Source organism: Equus przewalskii, chromosome 19 (genome assembly GCF_037783145.1).
Source record: "Equus przewalskii isolate Varuska chromosome 19, EquPr2, whole genome shotgun sequence".
NCBI classification, from domain to species: Eukaryota; Metazoa; Chordata; class Mammalia; order Perissodactyla; family Equidae; genus Equus; species Equus przewalskii.
In genome coordinates this window covers 2,344,135-2,366,242 of record NC_091849.1, presented here as the reverse complement: position 1 = coordinate 2,366,242, position 22,108 = coordinate 2,344,135, and the positions used below count along the sequence as shown (strand labels likewise).

Sequence of the window (22,108 nt, the reverse complement as noted above, 5' to 3'; positions counted from 1 at the left end):
ATACATCAAAATGTAGATGACATTGTTAATTGCTGATTATTATCTCTTTAATTTTCTAAATTGCTTAGTGTTGCTGCCAAAATATTAATTGAAGGATTGTGACACCATTTCTGAGTAAGGCAGGTACAGGTTAAAAGAAAAAAAGCAGTGACTTTGGGAATCACAAAGACAAATACAATTTATGCATTTTCCCTTTTTTTTTTTTAAAGATCGGCACCTGAGCTAACATCTGTTGCCAATCTTCTTCTTTGTTTTCTTCTTCTCCCCAAAGCCCCCCAGTACACAGTTGTATATTCTAGTTGTAGGCCCTTCTAGTTGAGCTATGTGGGACGCCACCTCAGCCGGCTTGATGAGGCGTGCTAGGTCTGTGCCCAGGATCCCAACCCGCAAAGCCCTGTGCGCTCAAGCGGAGCCCGCGAACTTAACCACTTGGCCAGGGGCAGACCCCTATCCATTTTCTAAATGTTTCTCACATAGTTGTTGTAATGACCTCTCTTCATTTAGTTTTCCTTTGAAAGTTTCTCTTTAAGACTGTCAGTAATTTTGTTTCTGCACCCCTATCTTCCACTGCTCTGGGCCAAATGAAAAGTCTGTAGCTGAGAAGTGAAACAGAGGCTGCCCTCGGAAAGCAGGAAGCAGTGCCAGGACCCACCTCTAGAGGGCGGTGTGTGCCGGCCGAGGAGCTTCCTGCCTCCGTTCAGCACTCGCACTCCCGCGGTCTGGAGAAGGCACAGGCACACAGGAGGTGGCTCTGGGTTCCAGGGCCTCCTGAAAGGCGAAGATGCTTTGCTTGATAGATTTTTTTCTGAAAGAATATTGTCATTGGCTTGATTAACTACCATCTAGTTTTGCTGCCAATTGCCAAGTGTTGTGGGAAGGAGAAAGATAAGGAAAGTGGAAGAGAATTAGCTTGAAAGACTAGAAGGATAAGTTTTCACATCTTTTGCCATCCAAGCCTTAAACTCTAGCTTTTCTTTTAAGTTCTCATCTGCCCTGCTAGGGTCAAAGTACTTTTTACTTTATGTGAAAAATGCTTCCCAGGGGAAGTACTCTGACTCTGGTTCTGAAGCTGATTAATGTTCTCAGAGTCCCCAAAGAGCCATTACTAAGTGTCTATGTTACAGTTTCAGAGGAAATGGGATGTGTTTTTGAACTCATCTAAAATGGCTTCATGGAGGGTAAGTCTCAAGTTGCATTTTTAAGAAGGGAAAGCCTGTGGTTTGGCCAAGGAGAATGAATAATATATTCTAGATCCATCTGTAGTGACTCAGTTTAATGAAAAAAGGATACATAGGAAAAGGAATAGCAAAGAGGGTTACACGGTGTATTGCCCAGGTTCACTTGCAGACAACAGAATTCAATCTAGTTAGTTTAAGCAGAAAGGGATTTATTACAGGATATTACATGGTTTACAGACTCTTTGGGAAGACTGAAGAAACAGATTCCAGACTGGTCTTTTAAGAGCACTGCCCAAAGCCGCCCTGCAGAACTGAAGAAGCGGTTGCCTCTTCTCTAACTCAGCACGCTTCAACCATGTTGGGAAACGGTGGCCACGGCTGCCAGCTCCAGAGCCCTTCTCCCTGCCATGATCAGAAAGCTATCTTAACAGGTAGTTAGCACAATTAGGAAATCTCCATGAGTAGAAAGCTGCTGCTAGTGCTGCTGGACCCAAAACCATGCTGTGCCTGGTGCAATCCACACCAGCAAAAAAGGTACTCTGGGCAATGCTTTTTAATACCCTACAAAGCCAGTAAAAAATCATTGCTTACACAGAGGAACTAGATGCGTCCATGGTGGATGTTGTTGTCAGCGGAAGCACTAGAAACAAACCTTTCTAATCTTGCATTAATGTTTCTAAATAGTGGAACCTAAATTGCCACTAGATGCAAGAGAGTTGAGGAAATGCAGTAAAAACTTGTTAGTTTCCCAGTTCCTGAAATACATGAAAGCACATGAAAAGGGTGTTGGCATGGATGCTGGTTGACTCAATTCACACTGCACCTTACAGTCCTCCCCTTTGGTTACTCAACTCTCGTACACTGCTTTCTTCCCATATTTAAACTTTCAAACATCAAAAATTCATTGTGCAATAAGAAATAGAATTCATTCTGGCTTCCAGTCCAAGATGGTGCCATAGGAGGCTCCTGAACTCTCCTCCTCCCACGGACACACTGAATGCATAGCTACCTGCAGAGGAATTTCATTGGAAGGAAATCCAGAAACTAGCTGAATGATTCCTACACATCAGGTGAATGAAAAAATACCCACACTGAAACAGGCAGAAAAGCCTGGGACCCACTCCAGCTGCAAATCCTACCCCTGGCACAGTGCCATGCAATCAGGAGGGAACTCCCAACTCCCAGCTTCTCCCTGAGGAGCAAAAGGTTTGGACTCTGCATTAAGCACCCCAACTTGGATTCTCAAATGAGGGCTAGGCCCCCCCCCAAATACCTAGTTCTGAAAATTGATGGATCTTGTGTCCATGAGACCCACAAGATTATAGCAAACAAAGAAACAGTTCTTAACTGGCTCTAGAGGACTCCCCGTGACTATCCTCCCAGGGCTCAGTGTGAAGGAGCTGACAAAGATGCCCACCTCCCAGTCTTTCCCTGAAGAAGGTCTATTTGCATACATTAAAAGCTGCTGCCTGACAGTCAGGCTTCTAATTGAGCACACATCCAGGAGCTGACTGCCATCCTCCCCAGAGACTAGGGAAGCCAGTGGATGCCTCCTCAGCCTTCTCCCTCTAGCTCATTCCAGACTGCCACTTCTTCCCTGGAAGGAGCTTGTGTACACATCTGCACCCCAGCTTTAGCAGCTGCCACCTGAGGGATTGGTCCCTGGATTGCCTGGCTCTGGTAGCTAATGAGGCTTGCATTCATGAGCTCCATAGGACTGTAGCAAACAAAGAGGCAGTTCTTGATGGGCACAGGAGCATCTCCTGACTGCTGTACACCCCGACCTAGTGCAGAGGGAGTAGGCAGAAGTGCCCATTCCCCAATCTCTGCCTGGAAGGACCCTGAATACATACTTTCCCAGTGGTTATCTGACGGTCCAGCTTCCAATCAACCTGTGTGTAAGTGCTGACCGTGGTCCTCCTCTTTGAGACAATGACAGGTCTTGACACACCCTCAACTACAGGGAGGCACCAAGAACAGAAAAGACGGCTTGGACAGTCACAAAGACCTGAGAGACAAGTAAGAGCTCAGGCCAGGCTGACTGACAAGGCTCATCTCCTACATGAGACCACCCTCTCAAGGCTGGGAGAGGTGGCTGTTTTATCAAATGTTCAGAAACCAACACAGAGAACCGAGGAGAATGGAGAAATAGAGAAATATGTTCCAAACAAACGAACAAGATAAACTCTAGAAACAGACCATAGTAAAATGGAGATAAGTGATTTACATGATAGAGACTTCAAAATAACAGTCATGAAGATGTTTACTGAGGTCAGGAGAACAATGCAGGAAGAAAGTGAGAATTTCAACAAAGAGAAAATATTAAAAAGTACCAAACAATTATAGAGCTGGAGAACACAATAACTGAAATGAAAAATGTAATAAAGGTGTTTAACAACAGACTAGAAAGGAACAGTGAACTCAAAGACAGGGCAGTGGAATTCATCGTATCAGAGAAGTAAAAAGAAAAAAGAATAAAATAGAATGAAGGTAGCTTAAAGGACATATGGAACATCATCAAGTGGACCATTGTATGCATTATAGGAGTCCAAGAAGAAGAAGAAGAGAGAGAAAGGGGCAGAAAGCTTATTCAAATAAATAATGGCTGAAAACTTCCCAACCTGGGGAAAGAAACAGACGTACAGATCCAGGAAGCTGAGGGAGTTCCAAATAAGAGAAATCTAAAGAGACCTGCACTGAGACACGTTATAATTAAATTGTCAAAAGTTAAAGACAAAGAAAGAATCTTAAAAGCAGTAAGAGAAAAGCAACTTGATACATGCAAGGGAACCCCCAAAAGACTATCAGCAAATCTTTCAGCAGAAGCTTTGCAATCCGGAAAGGAGTGTCATGATATATTCAAAGTGCTGAGAGAGAAAAACTGCCAATGAAGGATATTCTACACAGAAAAGTCGTCCTTCAGAATTGAAGGAGAGAGAAAGAATTTTCCAGACAAGAAAAACCTGAAAGAGTTCATTATCACTAGACTGGCCTTACAAGAAACGTTCAAGAGAATTCTTTGAAGTGAAATGCAAAGATGCTAATTAGTAATAGGAAAACATATCAAAGTATAAAACTCATTGGTAAGGTAAATATGTAGTTAAATTCAGAATACTCTAATCTTGTAATGGTAGTGTGTAAATTACTTAAATTTCCAGTTTGGAGGTTAAAAGATAAAAGTATTAAAATAACTATAACCACAACAATTTGTTGAAGAATACATAATGTAAAAAGATGTAAATTGTGACATCAAAAACATAGAATGTGGGCCAGCCCTGATGGCCTAGTGCTAAAGGTCAGTGCTCACCACTTTGGCGGCCCAGGTCCGCTTCCCGGTTGTGGACCACACCACCTGTCTGTCAGTTGCCATGCTGTGATGGCAGCTCACATAGAAGAACTAGAATGACAGATAACTAGGATATACAACTATGCACTGGGGCTTTTGGGAGAAAAAAAAAAGGAGGAAGATTGGCAACAGATGTCAGCTCAGGGTAAATCTTTCCCTGCAAAAAAACACAAACAAAAAACCAAAAACCAAAATTAAAAAAACATAACATGTGGGTGGGAGGGAGCGTGCATATGTAGGGCTTCTGTATACATTTGACGTTAAGTTGTTAGCAGCTTAAAATTGACTGTTAGAAATAAAAGATGTTTTGGGGCTGGCCTGGGGGCATAGTAATTAAGTTCACACTCTCCGCTTCAGCCTGAACCTGGGCTTCAAAGTTTCAGGTCCTGGGCACGGACCTAGCACCACTCGTCAAACCATGCTGTGGCAGCATCCCAGATAAAATGGAGGAAGATTGGCACAGATGTTAGCTCAGTAACAATCTTCCTCAAGCAAAAAGACAAAGATTGACAACAGATGTTAGCTCAAGGCCAATGTTCCTCACACACACACACAAAGAAATAAAAGATGTTTTATGTAAGCTCCATGATAACCAAAAGGCAAAAACCTATAGTAGACACATGAAAGAGAAAGAGAAAGAAATCTAAGCATACCATACAGAAAATCATCAAATCACAAAGGAAGAGAAGATGAAAGAGAGAAACGAATCACAAAACACCAGAAAACTATTAGCAAAATGGCAACAGTAAGTCCATATCTATCAATAATTACTTTAAATGCATATGGACTAAATTCTCCAATCAATACACATCAAGTGGCTGAATGGATAAAAAACTAAGACCTAATGTATATTACATACAAGAGACTTACTTCAAATTTAAGGACACAATAGACTGAAAGTGAAGAGTTGGAAAAGGATATTCCATGCAAAGGGAAGCCAAATGAAAGCAGGAGTAGCCATATTTATATCAGACAAAATGGACTTTAAGCCAAAGACTGTAACAAGAGACAAATAAAATTATTATGTATGATAAAGGGTCAATTTGTTAGGCCTCTTCAAGAGGATCATATGTTAGACCTCTTGAAGCAGATATAACAGTTGTAAATATTTATACACTTAGGAGCACCTAAATATATAAAGAAAAGATTAAGTTACCTGAAGGGAGAAATAGACAGCATCACAATAATAGCAGAGGACTTCAATACCTCACTTTCAATAATGGATAGATCATCAGACAGAAAATGAATAAGGAAACATTGGAGCCAAACTACGTATTAGACTAGATGGACTTAACAGACATTTACAAAATATTCCATCCAACAGCAGCAGAATACACATTCTCCTCAAGTGTACTTGGAACATTTTCATTCTCCAGGATAGATCATATGTTAGGCCTCAAAACAAGTCTTAATAAATTTAAGAAAATTGAAATCAATTCGAGTATCTTTTCTGACCACAACGGTATGAAAGTAGAAATCAATTACAAGAAGAAAACTGGAAAATTCACAAATATGTGGAGATTAAACAATATGCTCCTCAACAACCAGAGTCAAAGAAGAAATCAAAAGAGAAATAAAAACATATTTTGAGACAAAGGAAAATGAAAATACAACATACCAAAATTTGTGGGATGCAGCAAAAGCAATTCTAAGAGGGAAATTTATAGTGATAAATGCCTATATTAAGAAAAAAGAAAGATCTCAAACAAACAACCTAATTTTACACTTCAAAGAACTAGAAAAAGAACAACAAACAAACCCCCAAGTTAGCAGAATGAAGGAAATAAAGATCAGAGAAGAAATAAGTGAAATAGAGACTAAAAAGACAATAGAAAAGATCAATGAAACTAAGAGCTGGGTTTTGAAAAGATAAACAAGATAGATACACTTTTAGCTAGACTTATCAAGAAAAAAAGAGAGAGAACTCAAATAAATAAAATTAGAAATGAAAAGAGACATTAAAACTGATACCACACAAATATGAAGTATCATAAGAGGCTATTATGAATGCCAACAAATTGGACAATCTAGAAGAAGTGGGTAAATTCCTAAAAACATACAACCTACCAGGACTGAATCATGAAGAAATAGAAAAAATGAACAGACCAGTAACTAAGAGATTGAATTAATAGTCAAAATCTCTCAACAAATAAAAGTCCAAGACCAGATGGCATCACTGGTCAATGCTACCAAACATATAAAGAATTAATACTAGTTGTTCTCAAACTCTTCCAAAAAATAAAGAAATAGAAGTCTTCTAAACTCATTTTACAAGGCCAACATTACCATGATACCAGAGCCTCACAAGGACAGCACAAGAAATGAAAATTACAGGCCAATATCCCTGATGAACATAGATGCAAAAAATATTAGCAAACTGAATTCAACAATACACTAAAAGGATCATAGACCATGATTAAGTGGGATTTATTCCAGAGATGCAAGGATGGTTCAACATTCACAAATCAATGCTATATACCACATTAACAAAATTAAGGATAAAAATCATATGACGATCTCAATAGATGCAGAAAAAGCATTTGACAAAATTCAACATCCACTCATGATAAAAAATCTCAACAAAGTGGACATAGAGGGAACATACCTCAACATTATAAAGGCCACATATCACAAACCCACAGCTAACATCATACTCAACAGTGAAAAAAATGAAAGCTTTTCCAGTAAGATCAGGAAGAAGACAAGGATGCCCACTCTTGCCACTCTTATTCAACATAGTATTGGAAGTTAGAGCAATTAAGCAAGAAAAAGAAGTAAAAGGCATCCAAATCAGAAAGGAAAAAGTTGTCCCTATTTGCAGCTGACATGATATTATATATAGAAAACCATAAAGACTCTACCAAAAAAACTGTTAGAACTAATCAACAAATTTAGTAAAGTTACAGGATACAAAATCAATATAAAAAAATTAGTTGCATTTCTCTGCACTAAAAATGAACTATCAGAAAGAGAAGAAAATAATCCCACTTACAATAGCATCACAAAAAAAACCTTAGGAATAAATTTAATCAAAGAGGTGAAAGATCTGTACACTAAAAAGAGATTGATGAAAGAAATTGAAGAAGACACATTTTATGCAACGTGATTTACAGATTCAGTGCAATCCCTATAGAAATTCCAATGGCATTTTTCACAAAAATAGAAAAGACAATCCTAAAATTCGTATGGAACTGCAAAAGATCTTGGATAGCCAAAGCAATCTTAAGAAAGAAGGAGGCATCCCGCTCTCTGATTTCAAACTATATTGCAAAGATATAGCAATTAAAATAGTATGGTATTGGCATAAAAATAGAAGATCAATGAAACAGAATACAGAGCCTGAAATGAACTCATGCATGTATGTCAATCAGTTTATGATAAAGGATCCAAGAATACACAATGGGCAAGGAACAGTCTCTTCAATAAATGATGTTGGAAAGACTGGATAGCCACATGCAAAAGAATGAAACTAGATCCACACACAAAAACCTTAGATCATAGACAAAAATCAACTCAAAATGGGTCAAAGTCTTGAACATAAGACCTAAAACTGTAAAACTCCTGGTAGAAAACATAGTGGGTAAACTCAGTCTTGGCAATGATTTTTTGGATTTGACACCAAAAGCAAAAATAAACAAATGGCACTACATCAAATTAAAGAGCTTCTGTATATCAAAGGAAACAATCAATAGAGTTAAAAGAAAACCTATGGAATGGGAGAAAATATTTGCAAATCATATATCTAATAAGGGGTTAATATCCAGAATATATAAAGAATCCTTACAATTCAACAACAACAAAATAATGAGCAAAGGGCTTGAATAGACGTTTCTCCAAAGAAGATATACAAATGGCTAACAAGCTTGTGAAAAGGTGCTCAACATCACTAATCAACAGAGAAATCCAAATCAAAACCACGATGAGATATCACCTCAGACACACTACCAAAAAAAGAGAAAATAAGTGCTGGTGAAGATGCAGAGAAATTGGAACCCTTGTGCACTTTTGGTGGGAATGTAAAATGGTGCAATCCTTATGGATGACAGTATGGAGTTTTCTCAAAAAATGAAAAACAGAACTACTATATGATCCAGGAATCCCACTTCTTTTAATTTCTACAGGAAATGAAAACTGGATCTTGAAGAGATATTTGCACTCCCATGTTCATTGCAGCATTATTCACAATAGTCAAGAGATGGAAACAACTTAAGTGTTCATCAACAGATGAATGGATCCAGAGGATGTGGTATATATACATATGTATGTGTATACGTACGTATATATACAGTCATGCATCGCTTAATGAAGGGGATACGTTCTGTGAAATGCATCATTAGGTGATTTTTATCAGTGTGTGCACATCATAGAGTGTACTTACACAAACCTAGATGGTATAGTCTACTACACACCTAGGCTACATGGTACTAAACTTATGGGATGACTGTCTATGCAATCGGTTGTTGACCAAAACGTCGTTATGTGGCACATGACTGTATATATATATATTGAGTGGGTTATTATTTACCCATGGGAAAGAAGGACATTGTGCAGTTTGTGATAACATAGATGGACCTTGAGGACGTTAGGGTAAGTGAAATAAATCATATAGAGAAAGACAAATACTGTACAGTATCACTTATATATGGAATCTAAAAAAGCTGAACTCTTAGAAACAGAGACTGGTATGGTGATTACCAGGGGCTGGAGGGTGGGGGAAATGGGGAGATGTTGGTCAAATATTACAATCTTCCAGTTATAAGGTGAATAAGTTCTGGGGATCTAATGTACAACCTAATGATTATAGTTAATGATACTGTATTATATACCTGACAGTTGTTAGGGCAGTAGATGTTAAATGTCCTCACCGCAAAAAAGAAATGGTAACTATGTGATGCAGGTGTTAGCCAACACTACGGTGGTAATCATTTTGCAGTATATAAGGGTATCAAATCAACACTTTGTACACCTTAAAGTTATAAAATGTTACATATAAATTATATTTCAATAAAGCTAGGAAAAAAATAGAACACATGCTCTTCCCAAAAGGTGAGACCTAAGTCCCATCAGCCACTGTATCCTTTCCTGATGGAAACCCTGCGTTCTACTCTATGTTCTAGTTCAGTCATAATCCCGTCTTGATATCTTATAACCTATAGACCAAATTATAAAGTCACAGCTTACGTAAAACACATCTTATGTAAAATATTAGGGATAGGAGGAGGAAGAAAATAAATTGGTTGTAATAGAGAAAAGAAGAAAAAATGCTGTTACAGTTCTCATTTCTTTCAAGACTTTTGAGTCTGAAGTTAGACTCTTTAACATGATTTCTTTATCCTGGTTACATGTTTTATTTCCCCTCATCCAGTGCCTCTTTATATGTTAGGGCAATTTATGTCTTTATTCCCAAGAGGTCCTATTTCTGGGGGCTCTTTCTTTATTGAGATGCTGAAGTCTTCCACTAGCATCCATGACTGGACACACAGCCTCAGCTGTGGTTTTCCTTGGGCTTCTGCAGCCATTAGTATCCTGAGCTGCCACAGACACTTCCAGCACTGTTAGACCTGTAGTAGGCCCAAGTGGTAGGGCTCTTTGCATGTGGCCTGAGTAAGTTGCCTTGGGCTCCTCTCAAAGTTGGCAGTCTAATGGGTTCTGCAGAAAATGGGTCAGAGCTGTACACTCCCGTGTAGTATATGTTAGTTGCCAAATCCAGAGTCCCGTCAAGGGCTGTGGCTCCTTATTAGCAGTGGGGGTCCAAGGTGTAGCAACTTGCCTTTTGTTCTGCAGAGAGATATCTGTTCACTTCCAGATCACTAGCCACAGCATTTCTGCTGAGGGGGCAGGTTGCTGAATTCTTGTGGGGTAACCTTCCGCCCTTTGGCACACATCTAGGCATCTAGTGTACTTGTCTGCTCACTAGGCTCAATGGGAATGAGAGCACCAATGTAGTGGACCCGCATGATGTCCTCTGGGATGGTGATGTGAACACAGGCCCCTGCAGATGAAGTTAGGAGAAAAGATGGATGCCTGGCACAAGGTCAGACTGTGAAACTGAATTGCTGCCCTACCAGGTAAAAGAATATTGCTTTTGGTGGTTTTACTGGGAAACAGAAGAAAGCATTTCCCAAACTGATAGCTGCATGTCAGGTGCCAAAGGCTGTGTTGACTCGTTCTAGTAATGAAACTGCATGTAGAACATCGCTGATTAAATTAGTGGTAACCACCATTGCTCTCCAGTTACCCTCTGTATTCTACCTCGGCTTGAGTGGGGAGTTAGCAGGAGGAAGAGGAATCGGCATGCCTACATCTTCAGTTCTCTGGTGATTCATCCAGGGATGTGATCCTGCTGTTGATGGACTCTTTTGGTGGGGGGAGTATTTCCGTGGTCTTCAACTTGGTCCTTCTTACCTTAATAGTCCTCATTCCTTAGTGAGGAAGGAGCGTGGGGACTTTGTATTTGAGGGTTTCTATATTCCAACTGTGTATTTAGAAACTGGGAAATAACCCTAGGGTAGGTTTACAGACCCACGAGGTTCACAGTGAGAAGGACTTGAGTCCAAGCCCCAGGTACCACTTGACCCACAGAGCCCCAGCTCTGTCGCAGTTCTGCCACTTTAGGCTGTGGAGCCAGTGGCCTATCTTCTGACGCTAATGGGATCTTTCCTGTCTCGTACCCAACTGTGTCAGATAACTTAGTGGTCTCAAACATTTTTACTCATATACTCCCCAAAAGAATTTTGAAAAACAATTTTTAACTTGACATCTCACACATTTTTAACTTGACATCTCACATTTTTCTGATAGGTGTAAATTGTTAAAATGGATCACAGATAACTATAAATTTTGAAAAGCTGATATGACAAAAATCCAAGAAAGATGATATTTTTGTTGATTACCTCCCTGAGACACCTCTATGATATATTTCCACAGACTGGCTTCTGGTTTGTACGTTTCAAATCTCATTTTTGTCTTTTTCACTGTTCACATAGTTATGGTACCAGGCACCACAGGACATTAGTGTCACACTGTGACTTCTGGCCCTCAGCACGATGGGCAGACGGAGTGTCTCCAGAAGTCATCCACGCTCCAGGGTGGCTAGAAGTAGCTTAACTGTACATGGAAGTGACTGAGAACTGATCGGTGCATCCTCTTAAACCAAAACTGAGTTCACCCCGATTCAATCCGTTGCATTTCAGAACCGCCTGTGGCCATCCCAGCGCCAGCTCCATGACGGGGAGGAAGAAAAGGGATAGTGTGAAGGGAGATATGAACCCACTATGGGTAAAAGGGCTTACTTTTTTATCATACTACTTGCAAGTTTTACTGAAATATATGACCCTTCAGGGCCATGTGTAGGCCTTGGAAGTGACCTGTACGACCAAGGGACTCCGAACGCTAGGCTGCGTTAGCTTCGGAGTGCATGTGCCCCTGAACCATAAGTAGTGGCATTTTATGATAAAACCATTACGTAGCTGTAGAAAAAGTACCCATGGCTTTAAACACTATAGTAACATGCTATTGACCACTCTCACTTTAAAAATATTTGAACAACCTCTCCTTTAACATTTGAAAATTTTGTTTTTCTTTTACTCTTTGAGCACATATTTCATCCTCTTTCTCCTTGGAATTCTATTGCAGTGTAATATATATATATTTTGGATTTTTAACAGCTTTATTGAGATATAATTCACATGTTGTACAATTCCTGCATCTCAAGTGTACAATTCAATGGCTCTTAGTCTATCAGAGTTGTGCATGCATGACTGCAATCAATTTTAGACATTTTCATTTCAAAAGAAGTCTTGAACCTCTCAGCTGTCACCCCCAATTCCTCCATCCCACCTCCTCCCCAACACTCTCAGTGACCACTAATCTACTTTCTGTCTCTATAGAGTTACCTCTTCTGGACATTTCATATAAATGGAATCATACAATATGTAGTCCTTTGAGACTGGTTTCTTTCAGTTACCATAATGTTTTCAAGTTCATCCATGTTGTACTTGAAATATATATATATATATATATATATATTTTTTTTTTTAAGTTAAGATTTTTTTGGTTTGTTGAGGAAGATTGGCTTTGAGCTAACATCTGTTGTCAATCTTTCTCTTTTTTCTTTTTCCTCTTTGCCCCTCCCCAAAGCCCCCCAGTACCTAGTTGTATATTCTAGTTGTAGGTCCTTCTAGTTCTGCTATGTGGGAGGCTGCCTCAGCACGGCTTGATGAGCAGTGCTAAGTCTGCGCCCAGGATCCGAACTGGTGAAACCCTTGGCTGCCGAAGCGGAGGCCTTGAACTTAACCACTCGGCCATGGGTCTGGCCCCAACATGATGCTTTCATATATGTATAGGCTGTGGAATGATTACCAAGATCAAGATAATTAACACAACCAGCACCTTACATATTTAACTCTTTTTCTCTTTTCTTTTTTTTTTTTTTTTTTGTGATGAGAATGCTTAAGATCAACTTTTTGCATCAATTCTTTTCCTACTTCTTGTGCTTTGTGGAAGTAACTGCTGGAAAGCCCTGGTCACAAAATTAAGCTGATAGGGATGGAAAGGGTTTTATTATAGAACTATCAGTCAGTTCTTCCAACTGATTCTCAATTCTATTCCCCAAATCATGCTGTGCTTCTTGCTCAAGTTCTCTTTCCTTCTCTCACACTACTCTCCCTCCCAACGGTGATTCTCTGACAGTGGTCGAAGGATGTCAGAGATGAACTTGTTAAACAAGTGTCATCACTCTCACCACCTCACTTTTTGAAATTTAATTATTTTATTGAGGTCTTATTAGCTTATAACTGTGTAAATTTTAGGTGTACATCACTATATTTCAGTTTCTGTGTAGACTGCCTCGTGTTTACCACTAATAGTCTAGTTTTTATCTGTCCCTAAACATGAGTCTCACCACCATACTTCATCATGCATCTGAATTCAGGACACCCCAACACAGACCAAAATATTCAGTTCCTAAGCCAAGCCTCACCCTAAACAGAAAGTCACGTGAGACAGGGAGAGATGGAAGGCAGGAGCGTTATGGTGTCTTGGTTAGTTATCAGGAAAGGCTTTCTCCGTGTTTGCCATTTGAAGGTTTCTAAGCCCAGGGCAATGACCTGAGTAAGTCTCGGGGCACTGAGGGCTATCACTTTCTGTTACAAAGTGGGTGAAGGGTGGCTGTGTGTTCAAACATGTCTTCAGGCAAAGTATATATGGAAGGTGAGCTGTGGAGGTGGATTTCCTTGGAATGACTGTGTCCCGCTTGGACTCAGGAGTTGGAAAACCACAGAGATAACAGATCTTTGATTTTCATTCCTGAGGGTCCTAAGGGGTTCTGCACCCCCACCGGATACCAATTGCTGTATGGTCAGGATTCAGTTACAGAAAGGAATCCCCTCTCAGCAGAGCAGAAAGGGCTTCTCACAGGGGGTTAAACGGACAGAGTCACTGTGGAAGGTGAGCAGGCTCTGGACCGGCTCTCAGAGGTGGTTACTCTCTTCTCCTGCCATTATGACTGAGAAGGATGTCTGCTCCCAGTGCTGTGGCTACAAAGTGGGAGGAACTCCATTTCCTGCATCCCAAGAATTGCACAGAGCGGAGCTCACTGACACCTGTATTGGGCACAGCCTGTGAGCAAGAGCACGCACACATGTGTCAAACTGGGCTTTTAGGATTGTTTGTTACTGCAGGATAACGCAGCTCATTCTGACTAATACGCTTGATCAACTCTTCTTAATCCTCTGAGTCTCAGTTTTATCATCTGTAAAATCGTGATAATAACATCTACCAGAGAACTGGGTGGGGACAGTTAAAGGAGACGGTGGTTCCTTTCAGGTCTAACATTCTCCAAAGAACATCTAGCTTAGCAATAGAGCATGCTCTAAAAATAAAATTATCTTCATGGCCACAGTATTAAGGTCTTAAAATCTTAATTTTACCATTCTCAGATTTGAAGATAAAAAGCCAGAATTAAAGATGCCAAGAGCTCCTCGTGACTTTGGTCTGTAATTTTCCAAGCCTTCACCAGAGGTCCATTCCATGTCACCTCCAGAAAGATTTTGTAGGTGAATCTTGCCTTTGTCTTCTTGCCCCCACAACCATGCCACTTTCTAATACACAGCAAAACAGATGTGGGCCATTCCCCAACCCCCATGAGACTTGCTTTGTCTAACAAAATGAGACAGGCAGTGACACAGGTTGCTTCCAGATGGAGGCATGAGGAGCTAGTGTGAGACCCTCCGTACTGTCCTTCATTGCCGCAGTGAACCTGAAGATGGTGCTGAGATGCCTCTGACCCAAGACGGTGGAGCTCCACCTACCTGAGGCCCTGACTTGCTAAGATGAGCAGAAAGTCCTCCCGCAGACCAGCTGTGGACATGTAGTGTGAGCAAAAAATCAACCTTTGTTGTATGCTTCTTATCGCAGCATAACTTAGTTTAACATGACTAATTCCATGGGGAATGAGGCAAAGTAGCAGTAATAGACTTCTGGACTGGGATACAGGGGTCCTAGATTTTAGGTAATACTGGGGAAACCAGGGGGTCGTTTTCTCTGGGTTTCAGCTTCCTCATCAGGAGATGAAGGAAGTGGAACTAGATTTTCTCTCAGTCCTCTTTTGATTATAATAATTCTCTCTCTCTCTATCTCTTTCTCTGTGTCTCCTCTCTCTTTTGTGTATCTGTCTACTATCATCTCTATGTCTATCTATCATCTATCTATATATCTATCATCTGTCTATCATCTATCTACCTATCTATCTATCTTTCTATCATCTATCAATCATCTATCTATCCATCCATCTATCCTTATTCTAGAGACTAAAGTAAATGACAAAATAAACCATAATATTTTTGCTATTATCTGAAGGTTTGTGTCCCCCCAAATTCATATATTGAACTTCTAATCCCTAATGTGATGGTATTAGGAAGTGGGGCTTTTGGGAGGTGATTAGGTCATGAGAGTGGATCCTAGTCCCTTCTGCCAGGTGACGATGCAGCAAGAAGTCATCAGTCTGCAACTCGGAAGAAGGCCCTCAGCCAATGATGCTGGCATCCTGATCTTGGACTTTCAGCATGCAGAACTGTGAGGAATAAATTTCTGTTTCTTATAAGCCAATCAGTATGATATTTTGTTATAGCATTTCCAAAGGACTAAGAAAATTTTCACAAAATTCAACTCTTAAATTGCACTTACCATTCTAGGTAAAAGTTAGCTTAAAAGAAGAAAGTAAACCTTGTCTTCCTTAGAAGACATTATTTCTGAGATGAAGAATGGAATGTTTTCGCTCTGTAAAAGCCTTTTGTGTCTTCGGAGGGCCTGGCTTCGTCTTTGTTTTGCACACAGAGAGAATTAAACAAGGAGCCCTTGAGTTTGGGTTAGACAGCTGGGAAAGGCATCTACGCAGACATATTCTAACCAAAATAATTTTGCTTTTCTTCTTACATCAATTTACTGAATCACAAAGAAACTTCCTCTTACTGGAAACTCAATTCCTGACAGATGGAGAGAAAGGGGTAAGAACCTGGAGAAAAGATCACAGCTGAGTGACATGGCAACCTTGTGGTGCGAGGCTCCATCCAAAAGGGAGCAGCTCACAAGAAAATGAGCAAAAGATTTACAGAGAAATTGACATTGTGAAACGCAGCTATCAGTGCAGAGTCATGTTCTGTGACTCTGTAAGGAATCTGGCAAGGAAAATATAACTCCTATCCTGCAGAAAGGACAAAGGGCCCACAGGCTAAGATTCTGGAGTGAGGAGGAATCCCTAGATGGAAGGGGAATTTTGCTGTTGGTTATTAGGTGAGAGATCGTGTTTCTCTGGGAGCAACAGCTGGGAAGGTGGAAGTTTATTGGAAAGTTGGCCAATAAGCTCCTGCCCCAGAAATATCAATAAGCTCTCTTAAGTAGTTACTCTCTTTTCTTTGGTTAAGACTTGGCTCCACTGTATATAAAAGAAAATCTCAAATAGCAGTGACTTTAAACACACAGGTGACTATTTTGTTCTGTAAGGCAGCTCCACATATAGGCATTCCTGGGCCTTTGTGGCAGCTTCACAATGTCAGCAGGGACCCAGGTCTCTTCTGCCTATCTGTTCTCACATCCTCATTGCATAGCTTCCATTTTCAGGGTAATCTCATGGTCCAAAAAAGCCAGTGGAGCTCCTGCCATGACATCTGCATTTCAGACAGCACGAAAAAAGAGCTGTGAATGGCCAAAATGGGCTTACTACCCAACTGAGTTAGCTCTCTTTAAGAAATCTTCCCAGAACTCCCGCCTGCACTGCCTCATTGGCAGAATGCGGTTACTTGGCAATGCCGAACTGTAAGGGAGGCTGGGAAATGTAGTTTCTCAGTTGGGCATGTTGCCACTCCTACATAAAATCAGGGTTCTGTGACCAAATAAGGCGAGAAGGGATTTTGTGAAGCAATTAACCATTTCTGCCACATTATCTTTCCATCTTTTGTCTATGAGATGGCTGTATATTTGAGATGAGATCAGTTATATATTTGAAATAATAAAGCATAACTAAATTATCAGTTGAGAAAATGGTGTATTGGCCCTAAATTGTGAAATTTCTCATATAAGTCAAGTAAGGAACAGTTCCTAAGCAGCTGTTTGTTATAGGTTGGTGTTTCCTGAAATGCGTTTTCACAACAATTAGTTTCATGGGCTGTCAATAGCTGTCATAGATGCAATTTGAAAAAACAATTCCAGCAACAAATACATTTTAAACTGATTTTTCCCAAGACTTAAACGTGCCACTGTGCTTTGTGACCCTCCAGAAACAATGATTCTCCAGAGCATTTGACTACTGAGATCTTTCCCCCTGAGCCTTCCCGGGACTTACTGCTCCATGGACACATTTTCTGAAATGCCCTTGGAGATTATGATGCCTTCAGAGGACGTCTCATGCCCATCTTCTAAGGACAGACTGGAAACAATAAGGTTGTAAGCTTCTGAGGACTAAGACCAGGTTTGCTATTTCTTTTTACCCTACATATTGCTTAGAATATTGCTGGTATACTGTGAACATCCCCAATATATTTGCTAATTGCTGCTCAAATAATGGGATGATTGTGATCATTTAATTGGGGACTCAGAGAATTTCTGCCTTATGATCCAAGATAGATTGGATCCCCCATGTCTTAAAATGAAGGTTTTATTGTTATTCAGGTATAGTGAGGCCAACAGATCAGGAGATGATTGTTGTTGAGAAGATAGTTTATTAGTACAACTCCCAAGAGGAAGGACGTGCCACACCATGCAGGGCCAGGTGGGGAAGCACCAGGGTCAGTCAGGAGGCAGAAGGTGCAGGAGGAAAGCATAGACCAGAGCCTTTACTGTGGTTTCCAAGAAAGGAATGGGCAAGGCAGGGTACGCAGGTTTAGGATTGGCTATTCTGAATAATTTCAGTGTGCTCTGGGCACAGGGGCTGTCCCTGACCGTCTAGGACTTGGCCTTGGAGGTGATTAGGGCAGGGGGAAAGTGGCCTAGAGTGTGAGCACCCCACGAGGGAGGTGGTGGGTGGCTGGACTGGTTGGCTCGCATATGAAAGGCATGGTCACGGGTGAGTTCTGTGCCATCTCTAAGAATTGGCTAACCCTGGGAGAGGCAGTCTCTCCCCATCACTGAAGCCCCAGATGCCAGAGAGTCAGGAATATAGAAAATAAGAAAATATAGTTAATACACGATGTGATGACATAGGGATTCCTGCCACCTGCTCACTCCTCCTTTCTCATCTCAGGCTTATCAACCCTTCAGCTTCCGCTTCACAGTCCTGATCTATCCTCGAGTTTGGCTCCCAGGATTCCTCCTCCAGAGTGACGCATTCTCTGGCAGTAGTTGAAGAACGTAGGAAGTAAAGTTATCAAACAAAAAGTATCACTTCCTTCTCTCATATTCTCAATACAGGACATTCCATCACAGGGCAAAACTCTCAGCTTGTCAAACAAGCCTCACCCTTCACAGAGAGAGCACAAGATGGAAAGTCCTGTGTCTGTTCCGGCATTGACGAGGGCTCCCCTGGTTTGGCTCTCTGGAGTCAGGTGGGAAGGGTGACGGAGACCACTGTCTTCTTGAAAGTGGGAGAGGGTTGTGACTCTCAGCTCTGGCACGCCCTTGGGAAAAGAGCACTCATGAGAGTTGAGGATCTGGGCATGGATTCCCTCCTTGCCGCCATCATCCGCCTGTATTCCTCACTCCTCCAGGATCACGGTGGACAGAGTGGGACCTCGCAGCTTCCCACCTGCGCTCCATAGTGGAGGGGGGATCACAAAGTCATGTAACTTTAGGGGCCGGTTGGGAAGACCAGTTAGCGAATCAGTTGGGTGGGAACAACGGGGCATAGAGGGAACTGTGCTTAACTGAGGAGAACAACCCCTGTTTGTCTGGTTCGGGTTAAACATTTTTTAAGCGCTGTGTTGGTCAAATTAAATATGTCCCTGCTAAACTGGCTAAAGAGGCCTTGAGTCTGTGGGCTCCTAGTCAATGTGTCTTATTTTATTTTATTAACAGCCTTGCAAAGATGGCATTATTCGCATAGTACTGATGAGGAAATGGGTTCAGAGAGATGAAGGCAGAGTGGATTTTGGAGCTGGGCAGACCTGCGTGCCAACTCCTACTCTTGTGACGTATCATGTACATGACCTGAGGAGGGTAATGTGACCTCCTGACTTCAGTTTTGTCTCCGCAAATGATACTCGACCTCCTAATCCGCAGGACTGACTTAAGGAAAAGGACAAATGAAATGGAGGTAATTGTGTTTGTCTTGCAAGGTTGCTGTAAAGATTAGAGATAATACTTAAGCAAAGCACCCAGCATAGTTCTTGGAACTTAGTAGATCCTCAACAAATAGTGTTTGAAATTATTAAAATGAATCATAAGCTATATTTTCAATACTGTCTTCTCCATACAGCAACACATCTGGATATTGAGAACATATTGTGTTGACACAGTTTAAATCTTTATACTTGGGAACATCTGGAGAGTTTGACACCATACAGACTGACCTTCAGAGAGGTTAAGTGCATTCTCTGGGGTCCTGTAGTAGTAAGGAGAGCTCTGACCGACACTTGGCCGTGAGGACCTCGGGCAGCCTTTCTTACTCCAGTATGACAAGCACAGAAGTGTCTTACCTTCCTCAGCAGCAGCCATGGCCTTGGAGCAGGTTGACGTTCACTTGGGATGGCCCCTGAGTGCACAGGAGCATCAACAGTGCACACGGTGATGAGGATGTGTCTTTTATTGAAGTGTCTGGAAGCTCTTCGAACCTTGGAGTACAGATGGTTTCAACATCAGGGGAATGAGAGAAACCAAAGCAGGCCTGCTTTCTCCATTGATCCATCAGAGCTCTTTTCTGGCCATCTTTCTGGTTAGCAGACATCAACCAGGAAGCTGAGATACGGCGGGCTGCCTGGGAGCCCCCTGGTCCCACTTAAGGAAAAATGTTCTGGGCTCGTTGCCTGTCCTCTTTAGGGCCCAGCCTGCTGCTCTGGAAGGCGGATCACCAGGGGCCTTCCAGCTGTCTGATTCTGAGTCGGGGGCTCTAGCAAGGATCTCATCCAGAGGCGCTAAAATAATGAGGACAGAGAGAAGAGGATGAGCGTGAAAATGTCCCCAGGCTGGCCCAAGTGCATACGCACTTGGTTGTCACAGACTGGCCTTCCCAATCCTCCTTCCCCAGGATCTCTGAACCTGTTCACTCACTGGAAAGAGCACTTGTGTAAAGCCCAGAGCTCGTATACTTGGAGCCAGAGGCTGGAGCACAGCTGAGCACAGTGGCTCCTCACAGCATCAACTCCAGAGAAATTAGCATTCCTAATTTCTCTGAAAATGAAAAGTCCCAGTGATGCCGAAAGTTTGGGAAAGGAAGCGTGAAGCCCATGTTCCTTTGGGAGACGCTGTCCCTGCTGGATTGTTGATGGCTGTGAGATGGACATGGCCCACGGAGCCTCTGTGGAGACCATCTTGGGCTTTTACTTCAAAATGTTTCATCAACAAAGGGAAACTCATTTTAGGAAATTAGCCACCAGTATCTACTGAGCTCCTGCTGTGAGCTTCATCTGGTACCAGACATATCAACATACCTAGACAGCAGTCTCTGTGGTGAGAAGCCCGGAGGCAGGGCAGCGAAGTGAGGGTGGGCAAGGTGCACTCTCCATCACCTCTCTTGCTTCTCCTTTGGTCTCTGTCTATTAATTTTTTGGCAAATTAAAGAAATTGTTAAGGTCTATTATTATTTATTTTTGGTTTAAAAATTATTCTTGTTCTATTATTGAGTCGACACAAAGAAACCAATTCTCCAGAGCCATGACCTCTGAGCATAAAGCAAAAAACAAAATAAAACTGGGCAGAGACCAACCAGCTATTCTGAGCCACTAGAACACGACTAGATCTTGTCCGAAGGAACAGTCTTGCAACCGCAGACTCATCAAGTAAAACAGATCATTGCCAGGTCTACTCTGTGCTTTGCAGACCATGGGGAAGTTCCTCCCTTTTGGTGTGAAATGGGTCCAGAAATGCTTACTCTCTCAACTTAAACGCTCATGAGCTTCTTCCGAGGATGCTTGGACCCCCCAGAAGCAGGGCCCGGTTTAAATGCAACCTCGTCTCCCCGTGTATCTCCTGAATGATGCTCCCAGGTAGCACTGCCTCGGTCTGGGCGGAGTGCTTCCTCCCCATTCCCTTCAGACCACCAAAAGCTGTTCTTTAAAAGAGGATGATTTATTTGGCAGTGTCTGTGATATTTCGGTTTATTTAACGTTAAGTGGTGTGTAAGTGGCTTCTAGAGGCCACTTTCCCCCACCTGGAAGGTTTGGGCTCTCTTTAGGTCATAGGGAGGTTCCTGGGCTGATCTTGACACCACTGTTTCTGAAACAATAGCAGACAGGAGAGATTTGAGGTGTCTTTGGGGAGCAGGGTCTGTGCTATGCAGGAAATAAGTCTACGAGCTCTTCCTGACGATCTGTGTGTACGGAGTTTGTTGAAGGTGGAAAGAGTTGGCTTCTCTGAGAGCAAAGCATCGGAAAACTTGGAGGGGTCTTGTGTCAATTATTTACGACAAGTGAGCAATTGCACAGAAAAGGAATGTCATATGTTCCTGTGCTTTCCTATTTTACCGCTTGCAAATAGCAATAGGGTAGGTGTGCTTATTTCTGCATGTGTGTAAACAGTATGAGCACGGGAACATTTTGGAAACCTGGCGCAGCAAGCAGGGGGAGTGGACCCCCAGGCTGGGAGCTGTGCTGTGCATCAATCCCACGGGAACGTCAGACTTGTCTATAGAGACAGCAGTCTGACTGCCGGCCTCCGGAGAAATAAGGGGTGGACGTGAGGAAAGGACGAAAGCTAATGGGATCTCTGCTCCTGGCTGATCTCAAGCTTCCTATGTAGTTTTGCTTTTTATTTTTAAAGGAGTCTGGATCAGGTCACAGGGTGAGCAGTGAAAAGAATGAAAACAGAAAATACTGGCTATGGGGGGAATATCTGGGTCCAGTACTGAACAAAGCTTTTAAAAGTAATGCAGTAGGACGAGAGCACGCTTTTTACTCATGCAGATATATTAAGGGCCAATTGATTATGTTTCTGGAATTTA

The 22,108-nt window shown here is 41.8% G+C and overlaps 1 long non-coding RNA gene across 2 annotated transcripts in view; it reads left to right on the top strand.

Annotated features, from left to right (window-relative positions):
* The window catches only part of LOC103558618 (uncharacterized), a 54,916-nt gene extending 34,160 nt beyond the window's left edge, over positions 1-20,756 (top strand). The window contains exons 2-4 of one of the 2 annotated variants that reach the window (XR_546775.2): positions 17,298-17,488; positions 19,030-19,267; positions 19,430-20,756. This is a non-coding gene — a long non-coding RNA (uncharacterized lncRNA). Of the gene's footprint in view, positions 1-14,777; positions 16,029-17,297; positions 17,489-18,259; positions 18,974-19,029; positions 19,268-19,429 lie in introns of those variants that run through there. The other variant, XR_011529523.1, reaches the window with a different exon arrangement.
* Positions 20,757-22,108: the final 1,352 nt, after the last annotated feature.